Source organism: Hyla sarda, chromosome 4 (assembly GCF_029499605.1).
Source record: "Hyla sarda isolate aHylSar1 chromosome 4, aHylSar1.hap1, whole genome shotgun sequence".
NCBI classification, from domain to species: domain Eukaryota; kingdom Metazoa; phylum Chordata; class Amphibia; order Anura; family Hylidae; genus Hyla; species Hyla sarda.
The window spans coordinates 214,627,351-214,644,312 of NC_079192.1; the positions used below are offsets into that span (position 1 = coordinate 214,627,351).

A 16,962-nucleotide genomic window follows, 5' to 3' on the forward strand; every position below is an offset into this window, starting at 1 on the left:
GGGATTTTGTCTTTTTTTTATTAGATTCAATAACTGCATCAACAAAAACGTAAATAAATCTGTTACTCACTAAAGCCACGTTCACGTATATCTGGCAATCCGGCATAGCTGCCATCCGGTGATGGCGCACCACACTGCATTCAGAGTTTTTCTATATGATGCAACCGCACCAGAAGCCAACTATGACAGATCATCCACAGGAACAATGCAGAGCGCCATTTTAGGCTATGAGGTAACAGATTTAGCTTGTTGCATTGGGCATTCACATTCAGGATGGCTTAAAGGGGTACTCCGGTGGAAATTTTTTTTTTTTTTTTTTTTTTTTTTTTTTTTTTTTTATGAACTGGTGCCAGAAAGTTAAAACAGATTTGTAAATTGCTTCTATTAAAAAATCTTAATCCTTTTAGTACTTTTTAGCAGCTGTTTGCTACAGAGGAAAATCTTTATTTTTTATTTTTTGCCTTGTCCACAGTGCTCTCTGCTGACACCTGATGCTCGTATTAGGAACTGTCCAGAGCAGGAGAAAATCCCCATTGCAAACCTATGCTGCTCTGGACAGTTCCTGACACGGACAGAGGTGTCAGCAGAGAACACTGTGGACAACGCAAAAAATAAATTCAAAAAGTATGAATTTCCTCTGTAGCAAACAGCTGCTAAAAAGTACTAAAAAGGATTAAGATTTTTTTAATAGAAGTAATTTACAAATCTGTTTAACTTTCTGGCACCAGTTCATAAAAAATAAAAAAATAAAAAAGTTTTCCACTGGAATTATTATTTATTTATTTTTTTAAATCAACTGGTGCCAAAAACTTAAAACAGAATTATAATTTACTTCTATTTAAAAATCTTAACCCTCCCAGTACTTAGCTGCTATATTCTCCACAGGAAGTTATTTTCTTTTTGAATTTCCTTTCTGTCAGACTACAGTGCTCTCTGCTGACACCTCTGTCCATTTTAGTGTCCAGAGTAGACGCAAATCCCAATAGCAAACCTATCCTTCTCTGGACCGTTCCTGATATGGACAGAGGTGTCAGCAGAGAACACTTTGGTCAGACAGAAAAGAAATACAAAAATACTTTTTGAAAGGTAATAACTGGCACTACTCACTTTATCCGTCCCACTATTATTGTGTATGATGGTAGGAAAAGATTGAGGTCCCACAGCTGGACTTTGCACAATATATAGGTAGGAGGTGCTGATCTTAAAAGTCTAGATAATGTCTGTGTCATCCAAAAAGAGAAATTAATAAGATCGCACTCACCAATCCTATGAGAAAGTGTGCTCTTTATTTCTGTGAACGGGGGTTACATCTCTTCTGGCAGGTAGTGGAGCAACACGTGTCTGGAGCCAGACGATGCGTTTGTAACGCGAAACACGTGCTGCTCCACTACCTGCCAGAAGAGATGTAACCCCCGTTCACAGAAATAAAGAGCACGCTTTCTCAAAGGATTGGTGAGTGCAATCTTCTTCATTTCTCTTTTTGGATGACACTGAAATTCAAAAAGAAAACTACTTCCTGTGGAGCATATAGCAGCTGATAAGTACAGGAAGGATTAAGATTTTTTAATAGAAGTAATTTACAAATCTAAAAAATACAATGTAGCCCGGACCTTCTAGGTGAGTGAATTAAAATGGATATACGTGGATCGTGCTTCAATAATAATTATCATTTATTATAAAATATAGATAAGATTTCGACACTTCTCACAGGGCCCTTGTGAGAAGAACATACATATTAAAAGGCAACCTAACAATATATTTAGGCAATAGTAATTAAAACTATAGACCTGGCATAGAATAATAAAATAGCAGAGTAAGATCTGTACCATACAAATATATTAAAGAGTTGCTCTTCTGGGTATTTAGGGTAGATATGTCCCTTTTAGATACAGTAGCAAACAGTCTGAAATATTAGAAATTGTTACCGGTCTGTATATGGTAACTCAGGCGATGGGTATTGCTCCCGCAATGGCTGAGTGTCTGTGGTGTGCACAGTTCTCTGTGCGGTGCTTCCAATTGTGAGCCTGGTCCAGTAGAATCTGAGCGCAGTGTCAGTCGCTGTTGGCTGAGGCGCTGGCAGGCGCCGAAGATCGCAGTGGTGTCCGGGGACTGCTGGCGCTGGCGTGCGCTGGAGTTGGTATTCCTCACCGCTTTGCTAGTTGGTAGACAGGACCATGTACTGGAGGGCTGGAAGTTCACCTCGTGGTGCCGGCGTCTCAGACAGCGACTGCCACCGCGCTCAGATTCTACTGGACCAGGCTCACAATTGGAAGCACCGCACAGAGAACTGTATATATTATTATTATAATAAATGATAATTATTATTGAAGCACGATCCACGTATATCCATTTTTATTCACTCACCTAGAAGGTCCCGGCTACATTGTATTTTTTAGATTTGTAAATTACTTCTATTAAAAAATCTTAATCCTTCCTGTACTTATCAGCTGCTATATGCTATATGGTTTTTCCCTTTCTAGCAATTAAGGTATAGTTGCTTGCCCAGTTTGACCTCGGTGCGTAATAGTTGTGAGCTGCACACACCTACATAGTTTTTTCTTCTTTAATTTACAAATCTGTTTAACTTTCTGGAATCAGTTGATTTATATTATTATAATATAATTTAATTTATTTTTTTTAATTCCAGAAAGTTAAACAGATTTGAAAATTACTTCTATTAAAAAATCTTAATCCTTTCAGTACTTATGAGCTTCTGAAGTTAAGATATTTTAATAGAAGTAATTTACAAATCTGTTAAACTTTCTGGAGCCAGTAGATGTAAAAGTTTTTTCCTGGATAACCCCTTTAAATTCATTAGTCATATGTGAACCCAGCCTTACAGTATAACAATGTAATACTATAAATACTGTCATACATTAGAAAGTAAGGAGAAGCATTATATGTGTCACTTACAGGGAAAAAAAATAGCCCCTCATATTGTCCAGTCATTTCTACCAGTCGCAGTGCAGAGAATTGTATAAATACATCAGTCGCAGAATTCAGTCCTTCTAAGGCCTTATGAACACTAACATACTGTTACTAGGGGGAAATAATTCTATAGTACAGCACTGTGCAGAACAATGTACAATGACATGTGATCTGCCTACGGCAACACTAAGTATGGAACAGCTTGAACTCTACCGCATATAGTCTGAAGCCAAGGTCACATATTATTTTGGTTCAAAATCTGCATGAAGTGGCAAAATGAATAAGGTCTAACAAGTCACAAATCTTACAGAAACAAATCTTAGTGAGGGTTATTTGAGCTTGTATGTGAATAGAGCACAGTTTCCCCAACCAGGGTGCCTCCAGCTGTTGCAAAACTACAACTCCCAGCATGCCTGGACAGCCGTAGGCTGTCCAGGCATGCTGGGAGTTGTAGTTTTGCAACAGCTGGAGGCACAACCCCCATACACAGGCAGGGATATTTCCCTTAGATAACAGACACAAACAATACACCCCAATGTGAATAAAGAGGAGTACAGGGTAACAGTATGCCACTATTAGGAACTGGGTCCAATACACATTATTACTGTCTCTTTCTGTATTATCGTGCAGTAGGTTTATCCGATCACTTGATATGAAGCCCAGCTCCTTTACAGAATGGCAGCATATAAAAGACAAGACCTTTTACACTGCAGTAGTACTGGTAGAATTATGTGGCTGGTATACAGTAAGGCCCCGTTCACACTGTAGAATTATCCGTTATAATGATCCGTTAACAAAACCCTTAAAAACGGCTGTTACCAAATCCCATCATAGTCTATGGAATTTTTACATTATCCGTTTTAACTCGTCATAGCCCGTTATTAATAACCGACAGTATTTTGTGACGGGAGAAAGTAACGGGAGAAAAAGTGCATGCGTTTACGGCTGCATTCACGTCTCGGTTTTTTTGCAACACAGGTCCCATATCCCGTTTCTGTAAAAAAACAACATATGTCTCCAAACCGGACCGTAACGTATGCAACCGTATATGACTCCTCACATTTTTAAACCGAATACGGTTTGAAAACGGATGTCCGTTTGCATACGTTTTAATACGTTTTCCTTGAAAAAAAAATGGATACAGTTTTAGGTTTGTCATCATTTTAAATAAAGTTCTCCTTTTTTTTATTGAATTTCCCAAAAAATAAAAATTAAAAAAAATGAAAAGCAGTATTGTGCAAACCGGATGAAACCGTACGCACATACGGTTCAATACGGTTACCATAGAACTCCATTTTAAAATAACCGTATACAGGTTGGATCTGGTTTTTGACCAGGACACAAAACCCTAGTAGCCCGTAAATGATGCAAAACGTACACAACCTGATGCTACGGTTGGCATACGGTTCACAATGAAATGTCATATATATTATATATATATATATTATATATATATATATATATACACATATACATATATATATATATATGGTTTGCAATACGGTTCAATATGGTTTTTTTCAATGAAACCGGATACGGCAACCGTATTGCAAAAACAAGATGTTTTTAAGGGTTTTGTTAACGGAACATATAACGGATCTTTAAAACGGATAATTCTATAGTGTGAAAGGGGCCTTATAATGCTAGTGCAGGTCTTTTTATAGACTAGATCTCTAAATGTATATTCAATATTTTACTTTAGCGTCAATACTGTCAATAAGAAGGAGAAGAGGAAAAAATAAAAAATAAAACATACGCTATGTGATCTTGCCAAGTCCTGTTCCTGATGCCACTGCTGCACATATAAAGGGATCCAAGCATTTTATTCAGCGAGTGCATAGAATACACCAGCACTATTCTCCTGCTGAGAGTATAAGGGTGCGTTCACACGTAGGAATTCTCGCGGATGAATTCAGCGAGCGGAGCTTCCGCCTGGTGGCCGCCACCGATAGTGCTTCGGCGCTAGGGCCGCGGGGCACTGAGCCGTCACCATGACGGCTATGCAGTGCTCGCGGAATCCGCGCAAAGAATGAACATGTTCTTTCTTTGCGCGGAACACTTTCAGCGGCGGAAATGTCCGCAGGCTGAAATTCTGCAGTGTGAACGGATCTCGCGGAAACCCGTTCACACTTATGTTAAAGTTCGCACCGCGGAATTACGCCCGGAAATTCCGCTGGAATTCCGTAGTGTGAACGGGGCCTAAACATAGAAGACATCCCACACAGGTCCAGCTAATACTGGAGTGTGAACTCGCCATGATATCCTAGGCTTCCTCTCTGATAAAATAGCAGCAGGCTACGGCAAATGCAACAACACATGCAACCAATACTAAAAAACTAAAACAGCTTTAGGCTTCCTTAAAGGGCAACTCCAGTGGAAACAAGTAGAAAACAAATGTTTCCAAATCAACTGGTGCCTGAAAGTTAAACAGATTGGTAAATAACTTCTATTAAAAAAAAATCATAATCCTTCCAATACTTATTAGCTGCTGTATAAAAACAGAGAAATTTGTGAATTTCTTTTCTGTCTGACCACAGTGCTCTCTGCTGACACCTCTGTCTGTGTCAGGAACTGTCCAGAGTAGTAGAGGTTTGCTTCTAACCTGGACAGTTCCTGACACTGACAGAGGTGTCAGCAGAGAGCCGTGTGGTCAGACAGAAAACAACTTCACAAATGTCTCTGTAGTATACAGCAGCTGATAAGTCCTGGAAGGGTTATGATTTTTAAATAGTGATTTTCAAATCTGTTTAACTTTCTTGCACCAGTTGATTTGAAAACATTTTTTCCACTGGAGTTCCCCTTTAAGGACGCGGGGATTTTTTATTTCTGCATTTTCCTCCCCCCCACCTAAACCTTCTAATAGTCATAACTCTTTCAATTTTCCACACACCCATATAAGGGCTTGTTTTTAGCACCACCAATTATACTTTACTTCTTTACTTTAATTTGAAATAAAAAAAAAATTGTGGGGCGAAATTAATCTGACTCTGTCAAGCTCATTCAAATGAATGTGGTACGGCAGGGATACGGCAGCGGCCATTTTTAAATCCCCCCGCCAGATCTGGTTGCCGCATTAAACAATTGTGGTGTGAATGTACACTTAAATCAAGCATTTATTTCTGACCTATTTTTAAACTACAAAAATAAATAGATGTAAAAAATCCAAGTTTGTAAGTGCGGTCCAGGCTGGTTTGTAAGTGCGGTCCAGGCTGGTTTGTAAGTGCGGTCCAGGCTGGTTTGTAAGTGCGGTCCAGGCTGGTTTGTAAGTGCGGTCCAGGCTGGTTTGTAAGTGCGGTCCAGGCTGGTTTGTAAGTGCGGTCCAGGCTGGTTTGTAAGTGCGGTCCAGGCTGGTTTGTAAGTGCGGTCCAGGCTGGTTTGTAAGTGCGGTCCAGGCTGGTTTGTAAGTGCGGTCCAGGCTGGTTTGTAAGTGCGGTCCAGGCTGGTTTGTAAGTGCGGTCCAGGCTGGTTTGTAAGTGCGGTCCAGGCTGGTTTGTAAGTGCGGTCCAGGCTGGTTTGTAAGTGCGGTCCAGGCTGGTTTGTAAGTGCGGTCCAGGCTGGTTTGTAAGTGCGGTCCAGGCTGGTTTGTAAGTGCGGTCCAGGCTGGTTTGTAAGTGCGGTCCAGGCTGGTTTGTAAGTGCGGTCCAGGCTGGTTTGTAAGTGCGGTCCAGGCTGGTTTGTAAGTGCGGTCCAGGCTGGTTTGTAAGTGCGGTCCAGGCTGGTTTGTAAGTGCGGTCCAGGCTGGTTTGTAAGTGCGGTCCAGGCTGGTTTGTAAGTGCGGTCCAGGCTGGTTTGTAAGTGCGGTCCAGGCTGGTTTGTAAGTGCGGTCCAGGCTGGTTTGTAAGTGCGGTCCAGGCTGGTTTGTAAGTGCGGTCCAGGCTGGTTTGTAAGTGCGGTCCAGGCTGGTTTGTAAGTGCGGTCCAGGCTGGTTTGTAAGTGCGGTCCAGGCTGGTTTGTAAGTGCGGTCCAGGCTGGTTTGTAAGTGCGGTCCAGGCTGGTTTGTAAGTGCGGTCCAGGCTGGTTTGTAAGTGCGGTCCAGGCTGGTTTGTAAGTGCGGTCCAGGCTGGTTTGTAAGTGCGGTCCAGGCTGGTTTGTAAGTGCGGTCCAGGCTGGTTTGTAAGTGCGGTCCAGGCTGGTTTGTAAGTGCGGTCCAGGCTGGTTTGTAAGTGCGGTCCAGGCTGGTTTGTAAGTGCGGTCCAGGCTGGTTTGTAAGTGCGGTCCAGGCTGGTTTGTAAGTGCGGTCCAGGCTGGTTTGTAAGTGCGGTCCAGGCTGGTTTGTAAGTGCGGTCCAGGCTGGTTTGCAAGTGCGGTCCAGGCTGGTTTGTAAGTGCGGTCCAGGCTGGTTTGTAAGTGCGGTCCAGGCTGGTTTGCAAGTGCGGTCCAGGCTGGTTTGTAAGTGCGGTCCAGGCTGGTTTGTAAGTGCGGTCCAGGCTGGTTTGTAAGTGCGGTCCAGGCTGGTTTGAGCTTGCGCACAAAAGTCATAGTTGATAAATCAATGACCATTGCAAAAAGCAGACCATCCCACAGTATATAAAGAATAGTGCTAAAGTCTACAGCAGTGATCTTCAACCTGCGGATCTCCAGATGTTGCAAAACTACAACTCCCAGCATGCCCGGACAGCCGTTGGCTGTCCGGGCATGCTGGGAGTTGTAGTTTTGCAACATCTGGAGGTCTGCAGGTTGAAGACCACTGGTCTACAGAAATGCACCTTAGTATTCCAGGTATGAGCACTCCTCTATACACGACGGTGTGCAGTCACGTCTGACATACCTGGCCATCGCCCTGTATATCCCTATAGCAGAATTATTTTGCAATCACAAGGGTGGGGGTAGAATGTAGAGTTTCTAGGAGTCTCCGGTGTGTGTGCAGCTGTATAACACAGAAATGAGGACAACTTACACGTTCTTTTCCTCACAAGGACGTCATTTGCTTTCAGCACTGAGCCTATTGACCTACCCTGTGCTGGGTCTTTTCAGTAACCTTGGCTTGTTCTATATTTCTCCTCTAGATCCAAGAACAGATAAGGGCTGCAGGATGATAGAGAATCGATGAATGATAGCCAAATCCTTCTGACATGGACCAGCTATGGGGATGGCAGCACAGCTATAAAACAACACTGACTCACCTGAAAAATGAAGCAAGAGAGCAGCGTGTGGAGTCTACAAAGAAGGATTTCCTGAAGGTGCTTTCTATTCTGAGAGAACTGCCCACACTTCTGAGCTAACTTCACGCTAACTATGTGGCGGCTTTCACTGTGACATATGTTTCACTGCCTGAATTGTGCTACATCACAGCTAACAGAAGTGAAGGGGATGATGCTATTCACTTAGATCTGCTGTAATACAGAATGGCAAGCTTTGGCTGTGAGGCCCTTATCATGGTCAAAGTACCCACATAGCCCTAGCAAGATATGCCCCCCCTGTGCCCATGCAGTGTGTTCCACCATGCTGTGTCTAACTTGATACCCAAATGAATGTGAATTGTCCTATTCAAATAAATAAAAGCAGTTCTATTAAAAGGGGTACTGCACTGCCCCAGCATTCGGAACATTTAGTTCATAGTGGACGTTAGAGGAATCCCATTAAAGTGAATGGGATCTTCTGTGCCCTGTTATGCTCCGTTACAATAACAGACGTTAATGGCGTTCAAAGGGAAAAAAACTGAACAAAAAGAAACGTTTGTGACGGAGCCTCACAATGTATAGTGTGAGAGTAGCCCATCAGTTTTCCTGGGGGGGGGGGGAGTTGGTTCGATCGCGGTGATGCCCTGTATTAACCCTTCAGACGCGGCGATCAAAGCTGATCGCTGCATCTGAAGGGAAGGTGACACTAACCAGGCTGCTCAGTTGGGCTGTTCGGGACTGTCGCGGTGAAATCGCGGCGTCCCGAACAGCTTACAGGACACCGGGAGGGACCTTACCTGCCTCCTCGCTGTCTGCTCCGTGCCGGGATTCCCTGCATGGCCGGCGCTCTCCGTCGTCATCACGTCGTCGTGCACGCCGTCCCGTCATCCAATAGGAGCGGCGTGCGTAGCGACGTGATTGCGGCGACGGAGAGCGAGGATACCAGGCAGCAGAGACATTCCGGAGCGGTGGGGACACCCCGGGGATGCAGTGACAGTGATGGAGGGCGACATCCAGGGCAGCGGTGACGGGTCCTGAGCGGCGAGGACACGTGAATATTACCTCCTATACCAGTGGTCTTCAATCTGCGGACCTCCAGATGTTGCAAAACTACAACTCCTGGCATGCCCGGACAGCCGTTGGCTGTCTGGGCATGCTGGGAGGTGTAGTTTTGCAACGTCTGGAGGTCCGCAGGTTGAAGATCACTGTCCTATACTTTACATTGTATCTTGTTCAGAATCTTTTTTTTCTAGATTTTCCTCCTTTAAAATTGGGTGCGTCTTATATGGCGAAAAATACGGTATGTGAAGGGGGCTTTAGAAAAATGGTTTTAAATTACAAAATACATTCTTGATACGCTGCTCAAAAAAATAAAGGGAACACTAAGGTAACACATCCTAGATCTGAATGAACTAATCGTATGAAATACTTTCGTCTTTACATAGTTGAATGTGCTGACAACAAAGTCAAACATAAATTATCAATGGAAATCAAATTTATCAACCCATGGAGGTCTGGATATGGAGTCACACTCAAAATCAGAGTAGAAAACCCCACTACATGCTGATACTCCACTGAAAAACATTTTTTTGTTAAATCAACTGGTGCCAGAAAGTTAAACAGATTTGTAAATTACTTCTATTAAAAAATCTTAATCCTTCCAGTACTTATCAACTGCTGTTATGATCCACAGGAAGTCCTTTTCTTTTTGAATGTCCTTTATATCTGACCACAGTGCTCTCTGCTGACATCTCTGTCCATGTCAGGAACTGTCCAGAGCAGGAGAGGTTTTCTATGGGGATTTGCTTCTACTCTGGACAGATCCTGGAATGGACAGAGATGTCAGCAGAGAGTACTGTGGGGAGGCAGAAAGGAAATTCAAAAAGAAAAGAACTTCCTGTGGATCATAAACAGCAGCTGATAAGTACTGGAAGGACTAAGATATTTTAATAGAAGTAATTTACAAATCTGTTTAACTTTCTGGCACCAGTTGATAAAAGAAAAAAAAAATTCTAGTGGAGTACCCCTTTTAAAACAAGTCCAAATGAGGCTCAGTAGTGTGTGTGGCCTCCTTGTGCCCGTATGACCTCCCTACAACGCCTGGGCTCCTGATGATGTGGCGGATGGTCTCCTGAGGGATGTCCTCCCAGACCTGGACTAAAGCATCCGCCAACTCCTGGACAGTCTGTGGTGCAATGTGGTGTTGGTGGATGGAGCGGGACATGATGTCCCAGATGTGCCAATCTTTGTGTTCTCTGGCAAATGCAAAATGTCCTGCCAATGGCCTGCAGACTCAGTCTCATGCTACCACTAGAGTGCAAGCACCGCCAGCATTAAAAAGTGACCAAAACATCAACCAAGAAGCATAGGAACTGAGAAGTAGTCTGTGGTCACCACCTCCAGAACCACTCCTTTATTGGGGTATCTTGCTAATTGCCTATAATTTCCACCTGTTGTCTGTTCCATTTGCACAACAGCATGTGAAATTGATTGTCAATCAGTGTTGCTTCCTGAGTGGACAGTGTGATTTCACAGAAGTGGGATTGACTTGGAGTTACATTGTGTTGTTTAAGTGTTTCTGTAATTTTTTGGAGCAGTGTATTAAAAAAAGATTTTCCCATAGACAGGGCTTGACAAATCCCAGGTGTCAGGTCACATGGAGACTTTTGGAGAATTTGGTGGGGCCAAAGTTTTTGTCAACAACTCCAATCCTTTTTAAAAACAAAAACTGCTTTACTTCCCTCCAATGTTCCCACAGTGATTCCCCATTCTACCAGCAGTAGGCGCTCCGGTATTACATGAGCATGTTAGGTGACCGCTGTAGCCAACTCAGTGCTCTGTACTCCTGGCTGCATTAGTCACGTGACATTCACTGCTCATATAACACTGGACACTAATGACTGAGACACACAACAAGACGAGGGAACACAAATGACTGATCATGTGATGAAGAGTGACGTCATGATGTGTGACGTCCTGTTTAGCACAACACCCTGGCTCATAACTTTCTTTGCTGGCTCCTAGATTCATTAAAAAAAACTGTCAATTCCTGGCCCAAGAGGTATCCATAGCATTTAAATGACAATTAAAGATTTTTAAACGCAATAATTTAATAAGCATATTTTGCTGACATTTTTATCACAGGCATCTCTGCCACCTTCAACACTGTCGAATCACAATCCCGCGCTGGGGCTCTACTCTCCATCCCCCCCCACCTGTGGACGCACTAAGTTGTGCCTCCCTTTTACGGAGCCTCAGTCCTGGAAGAACTCACCCGTACTATTGCCGCCTCACCTGCCACCGGTAGGCCACTTGCCTGCTGTATAATGCACCCTCGGGGCTCACACTGTTACTGCCGCATTGCTTTTCACATTGGGGAATCTGCAGAGCATTGCACCCTAGTGTATGTATTACAGACATAAGGATGCAATGCTAGGCACATCCCCCCCATGTGTATAGCAGTGTGTATGTCAGTACTACATAACCTAGGATACAACGCTCTACAGTCTGCACATACCCCCATGTGTATAGCAGTGTGTATGTCAGTACTACATACACTAGGATACAACGCTCTACAGTCTGCACATACCCCCATGTGTATAGCAGTGTGTATGTCAGTACTACATACACTAGGATACAACGCTCTACAGTCTGCACATACACCCATGTGTATAGCAGTGTGTATGTCAGTACTACATACACTAGGATACAACGCTCTACAGTCTGCACATCCCCCCATGTGTATGTCAGTACTACATACACTAGGATACAACGCTCTACAGTCTGCACATACCCCCATGTGTATAGCAGTGTGTATGTCAGTACTACATAACCTAGGATACAACGCTCTACAGTCTGCACATCCCCCCATGTGTATAGCAGTGTGTATGTCAGTACTACATACACTAGGATACAACGCTCTACAGTCTGCACATCCCCCCATGTGTATAGCAGTGTGTATGTCAGTACTACATAACCTAGGATACAACGCTCTACAGTCTGCACATCCCCCCATGTGTATAGCAGTGTGTATGTCAGTACTACATAACCTAGGATACAACGCTCTACAGTCTGCACATACCCCCATGTGTATAGCAGTGTGTATGTCAGTACTACATACACTAGGATACAACGCTCTACAGTCTGCACATACCCCCATGTGTATAGCAGTGTGTATGTCAGTACTACATACACTAGGATACAACGCTCTACAGTCTGCACATACACCCATGTGTATAGCAGTGTGTATGTCAGTACTACATACACTAGGATACAACGCTCTACAGTCTGCACATCCCCCCATGTGTATGTCAGTACTACATACACTAGGATACAACGCTCTACAGTCTGCACATACCCCCATGTGTATAGCAGTGTGTATGTCAGTACTACATACACTAGGATACAATGCTCTACAGTCTGTACATACCCCCCATGTGTATAGCAGTGTGTATGTCAGTACTACATACACTAGGATACAACGCTCTACAGTCTGCACATCCCCCCATGTGTATAGCAGTGTGTATGTCAGTACTACATAACCTAGGATACAACGCTCTACAGTCTGCACATACCCCCATGTGTATAGCAGTGTGTATGTCAGTACTACATAACCTAGGATACAACGCTCTACAGTCTGCACATACCCCCATGTGTATAGCAGTGTGTATGTCAGTACTACATAACCTAGGATACAACGCTCTACAGTCTGCACATCCCCCCATGTGTATAGCAGTGTGTATGTCAGTACTACATACACTAGGATACAACGCTCTACAGTCTGCACATCCCCCCATGTGTATAGCAGTGTGTATGTCAGTACTACATAACCTAGGATACAACGCTCTACAGTCTGCACATCCCCCCATGTGTATAGCAGTGTGTATGTCAGTACTACATAACCTAGGATACAACGCTCTACAGTCTGCACATACCCCCATGTGTATAGCAGTGTGTATGTCAGTACTACATAACCTAGGATACAACGCTCCACAGTCTGTACATCCCCCCATGTGTATAGCAGTGTGTATGTCAGTATTACATACACTAGGATACAACGCTCTACAGTCTGCACATACCCCCATGTGTATAGCAGTGTGTATGTCAGTACTACATAACCTAGGATACAACGCTCTACAGTCTGCACATACCCCCATGTGTATAGCAGTGTGTATGTCAGTATTACATACACTAGGATACAACGCTCTACAGTCTGCACATACCCCCATGTGTATAGCAGTGTGTATGTCAGTACTACATACACTAGGATACAACGCTCTACAGTCTGCACATCCCCCCATGTGTATAGCAGTGTGTATGTCAGTACTACATAACCTAGGATACAACGCTCTACAGTCTGCACATACCCCCATGTGTATAGCAGTGTGTATGTCAGTACTACATACACTAGGATACAACGCTCTACAGTCTGCACATACCCCCCATGTGTATAGCAGTGTGTGTGTCAGTACTACATACACTAGGATACAATGCTCTACAGTCTGTACATACCCCCATGTGTATAGCAGTGTGTATGTCAGTACTACATAACCTAGGATACAACGCTCTACAGTCTGCACATCCCCCCATGTGTATAGCGGTGTGTATGTCAGTACTACATACACTAGGATACAACGCTCTACAGGTCTGCACATCCCCCCATGTGTATAGCAGTGTGTATGTCAGTACTACATACACTAGGATACAACGCTCTACAGTCTGCACATCCCCCCATGTGTATAGCAGTGTGTGTGTCAGTACTACATACACTAGGATACAACGCTCTACAGTCTGCACATATCCCCATGTGTATAGCAGTGTGTATGTCAGTACTACATACACTAGGATACAACGCTCTACAGTCTGCACATACCCCCATGTGTATAGCAGTGTGTATGTCAGTACTACATACACTAGGATACAAAGCTCTACAGTCTGCACATACCCCCCTGTGTATAGCGGTGTGTATGTCAGTATTACATACACTAGGATACAACGCTCTACAGTCTGCACATACCCCCATGTGTATAGCAGTGTGTGTGTCAGTACTACATACACTAGGATACAACGCTCTACAGTCTGCACATCCCCCCATGTGTATAGCAGTGTGTATGTCAGCACTACATACACTAGGATACAACGCTCTACAGTCTGCACATACCCCCATGTGTATAGCAGTGTGTATGTCAGTACTACATACACTAGGATACAATGCTCTACAGTCTGCACATCCCCCCATGTGTATAGCAGTGTGTATGTCAGTACTACATACACTAGGATACAACGCTCTACAGTCTGCACATCCCCCCATGTGTATAGCAGTGTGTATGTCAGCACTACATACACTAGGATACAACGCTCTACAGTCTGCACATACCCCCATGTGTATAGCAGTGTGTATGTCAGTACTACATACACTAGGATACAATGCTCTACAGTCTGCACATCCCCCCATGTGTATAGCAGTGTGTATGTCAGTACTACATACACTAGGATACAACGCTCTACAGTCTGCACATCCCCCCATGTGTATAGCAGTGTGTATGTCAGTACTACATACACTAGGATACAACGCTCTACAGTCTGTACATACCCCCATGTGTATAGCAGTGTGTATGTCAGTACTACATACACTAGGATACAACGCTCTACAGTCTGCACATACCCCCATGTGTATAGCAGTGTGTATGTCAGTACTACATACACTAGGATACAACGCTCTACAGTCTGTACATACCCCCATGTGTATAGCAGTGTGTATGTCAGTACTACATACACTAGGATACAATGCTCTACAGTCTGCACATACCCCCATGTGTATAGCAGTGTGTATGTCAGTACTACATACACTAGGATACAACGCTCTACAGTCTGCACATACCCCCATGTGTATAGCAGTGTGTATGTCAGCACTACATACACTAGGATACAACGCTCCACAGTCTGTACATACCCCCATGTGTATAGCAGTGTGTATGTCAGTACTACATACACTAGGATACAACGCTCTACAGTCTGCACATCCCCCCCATGTGTATAGCAGTGTGTGTATGTCAGTACTACATACACTAGGATACAACGCTCTACAGTCTGCACATACCCTGATTAGTTCAGTAGGAGTGTACAGACTAGTTTTATTAAAATGTAAATAAGCCCCCCACCTTTTCCTACTGTAAACAAAAAAAGGCAAAAAAACAAATAAAAAATGTACATATTTGATATTGTCGCATGGGTAAGGGTGGGTTCACACCACGATTTTTCTATACAGTTTTTGGATACTTTTTTTTTTATTTTATTTTCTTTAACCTGTATGCATACGCCCTTGCGTCCTGGTACTTAAGGGCGTATCCATACGCCTGTGGGAATTTCGGTCCCCGCCGCGCGCCGGGCGGGGACCGGACCTGGGTCACTGCTGATATCTATCAGCAGGCACCCCGTGCAAATGCCCAGGGGGGTCATTAGACCCCCCCACCCCCCAAGTCGGCGATCGGCACAAATTGCAAGTGAATTCACACTTGAGATTTGCGCCGATTCTGGGTCATTATGGGTCTATGGTGACCCAGAATAGAAGGGGGATCGCGGTTGTCTAAGACAACTACGATCCCCCTAAAGCGATAGGAGTGAGGTGGCACGGGTGCCACCCCTCCTATCTCTGCTATTGGTGTTCTAGACGCGACCACCAATAGCAGATCGGGGGCGGAGGGGTTTACTTTCGTTTTCCCCGTCCTGCCCACCCACAATAGGCGGGGCAGGATGGGGAAAACGACAGGGACCGAACGCCGAAGGTCCACTTACCCCTCCGGAGGCTGCGGGCGACGGGGATCGGCGGGCGGCGACGGAGATCGGCGCTGGCGGCGTGCGGCAGAAGAGGACGGCTCCCTGGATCCTACGGAAGCCGGTAAGTTGCCTAGCAACATCTGGAGGGCTACAGTCTGAGACTGTAGCCCTCCAGATGTTGCAAAACTACAACTCCCAGCATGCCCAGACAGCTGTTTGCTGTTTGGGCATGCTGGAATATGTAGTTTTGCAACAGCTGGAGGGCTGCAGTTTGAGACCACTATATAGTGGTCTCTAAACTGTATCCCTCCAGATCTTGCAAAACTACAACTCCTAGCATGCTCAAACAGCTCTTTGCTGTCTGGACATGCTGGGATTTGTAGTTTTGCAACATCTGAAGGGTCACAGTTTGGAAATCACTGGGCAGTGGTCTATAAACTGTAGCCCTCCAGATGTTGCAAAACTGCAAATCCCAGCATGCTGAAACAGCAAACAGCTGTCTCACCATACTGGGAGTTGTAGTTGCGTAACCTCCAGCTGTTGCATAACTACATCTCCCAGCATGCCCTTCGGCGATTTGCACATGCTGGGAGTTGTAGTTTTGCAACAGCTGGAGGCACACTGGTTGGAAAATACTGTTAGGTATCAAAACCTAACTGAAGGTTTTCCAACCAGTGTGCCTCCAGCTGTTGCAAAAGAACAACTCCCAGCATGCACTGTAAGTGCATGCTGTGAGTTGTGGTTTTGAAACAACTGGAGGTTTGTCCCCCCATGTGAACGTACAGGGTACATTCACACAGGCAGGTTTACAGTAAGTTTCCTGCTTCAAGTTTGGTCTGCAAATTTTTCGCTGCAGCGCAAACTCCTAGCGGGAAACTCACCGTAACACGCCAGTGCGAATGTACCCTAAAAACACTACACTACACTACCACATAATAAAGAGTAAAACACTACATATACACCCCCCTTACACTGTCCCCCCCCAATAAAAATGAAAGACGTATTGTACGGCAGGATTTCCAAAACGGAGCCTCCAGCTGTTGCAAAACAACAACTCCCAGCATTTCCGTACAGCCACTGACTGTCCAGGCATTCTAGGAGTTAAGCAACAGTTGGAGGCACCCTGTTTGGGAATCAC

The 16,962-nt window shown here is 44.4% G+C and overlaps 1 protein-coding gene across 17 annotated transcripts in view; it reads right to left on the reverse strand.

Moving 5' to 3' along the window:
* PHTF2 (putative homeodomain transcription factor 2) overlaps nt 1-16,962 on the reverse strand; it is a 131,591-nt gene that overhangs the window by 103,366 nt on the left and 11,263 nt on the right. For 3 of the 17 annotated variants that reach the window (XM_056573449.1, XM_056573456.1, XM_056573450.1), the window contains exon 1: nt 7,826-8,033. The exons of 7 other annotated variants lie outside the window; for them this stretch is intronic. The gene's annotated coding sequence lies outside the window, so the exon portion shown is untranslated. 7 more of the 17 variants (XM_056573458.1, XM_056573445.1, XM_056573452.1 and 4 more) reach the window with 7 other exon arrangements.